This window comes from Gymnogyps californianus, chromosome 2 (assembly GCF_018139145.2).
Source record: "Gymnogyps californianus isolate 813 chromosome 2, ASM1813914v2, whole genome shotgun sequence".
Lineage (NCBI taxonomy): Eukaryota > Metazoa > Chordata > Aves > Accipitriformes > Cathartidae > Gymnogyps > Gymnogyps californianus.
Window position 1 is genome coordinate 3,385,851 of NC_059472.1, and position 7,588 is coordinate 3,393,438.

A 7,588-nucleotide genomic window follows, 5' to 3' on the forward strand; every position below is an offset into this window, starting at 1 on the left:
ATAATATTTGCTTGGGGCTGGCAGAAAAACTGATACTGTTGAGCCAAACCCTAGAATTGGACAAGTTAATCACAGCAACGATTACACTTTTCTATATTAATCGTAGGATATCCACCAAGGATAACAGGCAATAGCAAAAACAAAGGAATCCAATAGAAGCAAGTCAGAGGCAGGATGATGGTGTTAGAGCTGAGCTTTCCATTTGATCATTGTTCAGAAGGACATATTCTGAACAATGAATGCCTGAATTCAGTCTAAGCAGGATTCATCCACACTAAATTCAGATGCCTTAAGTGTAGGTGTCTATGCTAAACCAAGTTATCTGAGATTCTGCTGTAGCTGGAGGACACTGAGTCAACAGAATGGCAAGAGTACAATTCCTCTGATTCAGTGTGTAGGTACCTACATTAGGAAGAGTTAAATTACACACTAAAATCTATCATCGACTGGATTGACTACAGACTCAATGAAGGTAGCTAAACAAAAGTATCCAGTGCTATTGGAGATGCCCTAGCATATCGCTTTTGGAGTCCATGTGGTAGTCCAGAAGAGCTTGGGTCTCCCAAAGTTCTGGTGTTCTATCTGTCTGATGTTTAAGGTATTTTAGCATTTCAGATATCACTAGATGCCAGTGCTTACCCAACTGATTTAAACCCCGGCTCTTCACTGGCAATAAATGTAGCTTAGGGTGATTTGTTCAGATGTAGACAGGTTTCAATAACTCTTCAGATGGATTCCACCTTCTTACTCACCAGAGGCATTACCACATCTAATGTCAGGGCATGACTGAAATATTCATATCTCCCACTTCCCACAGTGATGACACTTTCACTCCAAGATGTCAAAGAAGGAAAAACACTTGAAACATGTAAGTTAAATGGGTCACCTAATAAGGATGATGGTTATTTTGATATTATTGACTATGGGGCGAAGTTGACAAAATTAGTATTCTTCTTAAATGGTTTTAATAAAATGCTTACCATTCTCTCCCATTCCCTTCCCTCTACAGGGAGCCAAAACTTGCCTGCCTTAAGTAGCAGACAGCCTGATTTACTCATCACTTTCCTATTATGTCATTGTTGTAACCATCATTAAGTTAAGTGGTAATTCAAATGTGGCCCAAAGTAGTTCTGACTGATGAGATTTTGACTTTTCCCTTGGTGGTTTATAAATAGGAACTGTTTCCCTCTTTGCTGGACTGTAAAATAGTTGGGTCATTTGGAGTAGAAAAGATCCTAACAGCAGAATTATCATTCTTGCATACGAGTAAGGATAAAAGATCTGAAAAAAGTCGGAGGTCCTTCTGTTCCCCACTTTCCTTTTGTACTAGAAGACAGTGGAGAGACTGAACCAGGATCATGACTGTGTCGTTGAAGAAATCATAATACAGATTCAGAAGAGAAACAATTTCTTACTATAGAAGCAATACTATTTCAAGCACTTCATAACTACTGAGTGCCTGACTATTGTCCTTGACATTCCTTTACAATAGGGCTACTATAAAATTTATTTTCATTAAAAAACAACCAATAAACAAAACAAGCAAATATTATAAGAGTTTTGCAGCTATTCCAAACATTGCAGGAGTCATCAGCAATCTTTAGGCACTTCATTCTCCAGCAAAATCATCTTTCCCTGGAGTCAATGGAATAGTTACTTTCTATCTTCACTGATGGCATGCTACTATAAGCCCATCTTACTGTAAGCTACATCAAGCCCATCTTACTCTCCCAGACTCTTTCCCTTCATCAGTCCTCTTCTGCCTTTAACTCTGTCCCTTCCTCAAGGCTATCTCCTCTTCTTTTGTCCCAATACCTAAAGACTTTTAATTTAACAATGTTTGACAATTCATCATCTGAGAATGCCATTTTACAGGCAAATCTCTGGCAGAGGTGACCCGCTAGATTTCAAGTCCTCCCTCAAAAGAATGGAGGAACTAAAACATCTAAATCAAATCAGATCTATGCAAATCAGATCATTATGATATCATTTATTTCTTAACAGAGATGCATTAGGAGTAGTATTCCATAATCCTGTTCTTAGGAAAAGATTATTTAATTGAGCATAGCAAAATTTCTATAGAAAGCTAAACAGAGGTTCCGAAATTGAGAAATCATAATTCTATGTGACGTTACTTGTGCCCTGACTGGAATTAAATACATTAACACTTGAGCTAATCAAGTTCAGCTCCTGAGGCTGTCTCATGTGCTGGCAAGGTGCTGATTCTTAATCCCGGTTCCCAGCTGTCAGAAAAACTAAGCCAACAAGAATCTGCAACTGTGGACATGGTTGATTTTCTTGAGATTTAGCTGCACGCTCAAATCTTGTGTAATTCCACAGAGGACTGCTGGGTTTACAGTAAATCACTGTCAAGGCCCATCTTGAAACCATTGCTGTAGCTGTTTCAGCCTTGAATCCTCCTTCATATGTGATACCTGCCATGTGGTTTTCAGTCAAATAACAATTGTGATGTGTGGTTTGTAATGTCAGGAATATTAACTGCTTTACCCCACAATTACTTCTCCCTAGAAAAGTAATTATTATTGCAATGGAGTTGGATTCAGCTTTAAAACTGGGTAATTTTGGATTTTGGGGCAAGCCAAACTACCATCCTAGCTTCACAACTGCCGTTTCAATGCTCTGTTGAGGTGGACAAGGGCTGAAAAAAGCATGTGTCATTTTGCCCTCCTTCCATACAGCGTGCGCTGCATACAAAAATTCACTTTGCATTCAGCACAAACATGTCACTCTGAAAGGACTGTGTCAGCAGCCTTAATTGCTTGGCTGGTGCCACAAGATTGATGGATTGTAGGCTCCTGCATTTCTAGAGGAAGGATGGGAACAGATGGGATTTTGCCAATTTAAACTCCTGTACATGTTTAATGTCCTATTTATCTCTTCCAGTGAGCCTGAAATGGTAATAAATGAACTAGATTTTTACTGGAATCTGTTAATGTCATGAGAAGTGTTTGTGAAAAACAAAAAGCTCTATTAGCCTACATTGACCTGCAAATAAACAACAGGCTGTGAGGAGTGGTTACCCACTTTCTAATTTGCTTAATGGCCTTTTAATGAGTGGGCTTATGGCTGTACAGTAAATACACTGGTCTAGCATCCTAGAGGCCTCTATTCATGCTATTTCCTGAAACTTTGAGACACCTCCTGTTGTTTCTGTTCTTTTTTTCACTCAGATGAGCCTAACAGTTCATCCAACCAATCCTTAAATTATTTTAGGGGCCGGAATACAAATAACAGGACTAAGACATCCTTGTTACAAGTCTAAGAACCTCAGCGCCAGGTCGAGTTTCCCTATCTAAATCTAAATCACTTTCTAATGAATTTCTGTACCTAAAGTGTATTTCACACTTCATATAGAAATGCAGCCTGGTTTTGCTGCTGCAGAGATTTTGATTTACTAGGTCTCAGAGCTGTAAAAACCATAACATAATGGAATCATTGTTGTCTGGGAAAACAAGCAGAGCAGGTTGCACACACCAGGAAGACAAGGAGAGAAACAGTTTGGGTTATTTTTAAATTTGCAAGCTGAATCTGCAACACATTTTAAGTTTAGTATGGATACCTTCCGATAGTAAGATGTTTGTTTATTCTAGCTTAAATCCCTTGGGCATGGAAATCACAACAGAATTATCTTTCTGATACTACTGGCTAAGAAATTCATGGGAAACCACCCTCCTGTTTGGTCTACAAAAACATCTTCAAGAATCAGAAACTCAATTACTTCTGAGAAAGAAAAATAACAGGGGAAAACAGCTTTACATCAGTTTTCAAACCTGAAGAAGTTTAGATTAATTCCAGATGAATTTGGATGAATTTTAAGTGATAGAAATATTTTCAACATTGGACATGTTTGTAAGCAAAGTGTAGCATATCTCGTAGGTTTTAGGGCTTTATGAAAGAATTACTGCTCATAGTGCACAGCCTTTATACACTATAGGCACACACAGAGACACACGAATTACACCATTGGTCTCTTCTACTGAAAGTCACTTTTTTTTTAAGGATTATTTACTTTTTAACTAAAGTAAGAGCAGCAGCTTTTGAACCCCTGAAAAACAAAGCCCTTTTTTAGATGCCTTGATTTAGTCATGCAAATTAGAAAATGTTGGCTCAAATACTTTAAGACCATACAGTCAAACAGTGACACTTTCAGGAGTGGGCAAATCTCCTAAATCCTCCAGTTTAGCCCCCCCCCCCTCCACACAACTGAGGAGTATTAAAAAATAGCATTCAAATTACCTCAACAGGTCATTTGTTCCCCAGGCCTTACTGAGCACCTTTGTTAATGATTTAGTGCCTGAACACTAAACCAAAAACACTTAGCAAGAGCAAAAAGTCTGCAAATAAATTAAAGAATAGGAAGTTCCAGTTAGTCTCCAAATAGAGTCTATGACTAAATGGTTTCTATTTAAGCAGCAGGAATACCGAACTCTTTTATGCAAAATTGTAAAGGCTAATAGATTCAACAGGCTTTAAACGAAAGACAGAAAAGGAAGAAAGGAAGTGTTTTCTCAGCTTAGATAAAATGATTGTGTTTCAAATGTCTATGTACAAAATACTCTTATCCTTTTTCCTTTGCTTTCAGAACAATGTAAGCAGAAAGTATTAGCACTTACATGTTAATGGATAAGGACCAAAAAAAAGAGTAAAAAGAGCTAAAAGTATTACTAAATGATAGAGATGTTGATCTAGAGGTCACTGATTTATTCTATTTGAATGATTTTCATAAGCAGAATGCCAGTTTATAGGTAGGTACAATCTTTCTGGGAGAGCAAGCGCTGGAAGGAGAGGTAGAAGGATCATCGGATACAACAGTGGTATTTAAAATATCACAAAATGACATCTTCACAATGAAGACTGTCGAAGAAAAGAACTGGAAGGAGGAACATAAAAGAAAGCTTTGAGCTCCTCTTTCTTTGAAGAGCCTGGAGAAAAGGGGGCTGCATTATGTCTACGCCAACATTTGCAAGGCCTAGAACTGATGGTGGGCTTTCAAATGAATCTTGAGTCATTGGAATCTCAGCAGCTGCTGAGATTTTTTTTTTTTTTTGGTTGGTGTTATTTTTGTAAGTTCACAGGTAGGGTAAATTGATAACTATCAGACTACACCAGTTGACAAGGTGGCATGAAGTTAAATCATAATCTAGAAATGCAGATTTTTGTAGGAATTGTTATTCTTAAATGTTAGACATAGGACAATTTGGACAAGTAGAATTGTGCAATCCATGGAGCTGATACTTTAGTCCAAGCACGACTCAGAACTGATGTAGTTCACTGACATTGTACAACCAAGTTACACAAGGAGTTAGACACTGATTCTTCGGGTGTCAAAATTTATCAAAATGTTTTCAAAATCAAAATAGACCTAACAGTCAGAGATCACATATTTAGATTACTTATGTAATGTGGGACTCTATCCACCAACATGTGCTTGGAAAACTATTAGCACACAGAATATTATTCAGACATAGATTAATCCAATTTGACTTTCAGTACCGAATTAAATCACCTAGTGAGCAGGAATAGTGATTTATACTCCATCTAAATTCAAAGGAGAAGAATCTACACTTCAGAGTGATTCATATGTTGGATAGTTTCAGTTGCCCATGGGAATCATCCAATTCTATCTCCACTGACTGGAAAGGAAACAAAAAGGAAGGAATCCTAAGGCTAGGCAAGATAAACCATACAGGTACACAGAAATAAAGGCTTCAACATTTCCTTAGTAGTTTGTTGTATCATCTGAAGCTCATGATTAACTTCTGTTTACTGTTTGTCTTCAAATTCCAAATTTTGGACCTTGTGAGATCAAGCATAATGGATTGAGTGTAAACTGGGAGCTTGGAGTATGCAAGAGGACTAACTCAAATGTCAGGTTAGCACTTTATGGCCAGCAATATCTTAGCCAGTAAAGTGCATAGGTTTCTAAGATAAAGACATTCAGCAACAAAAAGAACCAGTGCAATTAGAGTCACAGCAGTGCAGAAAAGTCCATTTATGCATGTATAAATTCAGCGATCCTGACTGCTAAACGTGGAGATATTTTAGAGACAAATCAGGAAATCCTGTCATCTGAGGAATGTCTTCGCTGTCACTGGAACAGGGTGTCTAGTCTTAAGATATCAAGAATTTAAATAGTAAAAATATATATATAATATTGCCATTAATGGAAAGTGTCCACTAAAATATGTTTTACATAGTTAAATGAAAATATATTGCTACTAACTTTAAAGGAAAAGATAAAGCCTGAGGGTGAAATTCACCCCATATAACTTTATTTGCACTCATTATTTTCACACTCAGATAGAATACCTGAGGAGTTGGGCTGTCGTCTATTTGGATGACTGATAACATGTGATGACACAGATCAATCACTTCATCTGGACAGTGACTATCAAAATCAGTACAAGCTCAGGTACTTTGTGAACATAAATCACTAATGAGGGAGTGCATGTGAATAACACAAGAACAGAAGAGGGACTAACACTCTTGAATTAATTGCTGGCTTGAGATAATCCTTTACTCTAGTGAATAATGAAGAATGAAAATAAATAAAAGGGAATTTAATGACCAACAGCAAGATAACTTTCCAACAGCTTCTTTCATTAGTTGGCAGGAAAGTCTTTGCAGCAAAAAGTCTCATTTTTTAATTTGAAATTGAGTTTGAATACAAAGAAACATGTAAGTAACTGGAAGTGATAGAAAAATAGATTAGATCTCAAGTCTCATATTTCACAAATAGTCCTTAGAGTGGGGAACAAGTTTTCCTCATGTCCAAGGCTTCTGGGTCAAATTAACAGATGAAGTAATTTTTTTTTTCTTTCTTTGTCAAGTTAATTGTATACTGTAACAGCCTCTAGGTAAGTATATGGAAGTCATCCTATAAAAAAGCTCTGTTAGGGCATAGAAGAGAAAAGGTGGCTATGCATTTGTTAATGATGCCTGAACAGAGTGGAAGGATACGGGGAGTCTCACTGGCATTGTTGTTCACTGGAAATTTGTAGCTCAGCTCTTCAACTGGAGAAACCTATTTTCTGAAATTCCATATGCTTGTGCAAGCTTTGCACACCTTTTTCTCAGTAATTAAGCATTGACTGCTGAATAATAGAGTGAAGTTTAATGTAGTAAGGTGCCTCTTGTTTGCTTACATATCTTTTTTCTTCAAAATGAAAACCTGAAATAGTGTGTGCTATCTATTTGTTAGCAAAGTTAAGGATTGGATGGTAATGAGAAAGACCTACAGTTCTTCTATCAAACCTTCTTATTCAGTCAGTTCAAGAAACTGTTACTCCTCAGCTCCTAAATACATGTTAGGATGTAGATTTGTTTCAAGTAACTTCAGCGGTCTGAGTTAGATGTCTAAACTGTCTACTTATTTTGGTCCCTTTGTAGCACTGGAGAGACATAATGTGTCTGCTGGGTGATTCATCCCACTTATGTTAGATATCTATCTTAGATTGGGATGAATCACCCTCTGGAACTACCGATCCCTCCTGTGCGATCGCTGGGGAACTTTAAATAACTAGTTAAGAATTGTTGTCTACTTAGAGGGGAACTTTTACAGACTGCA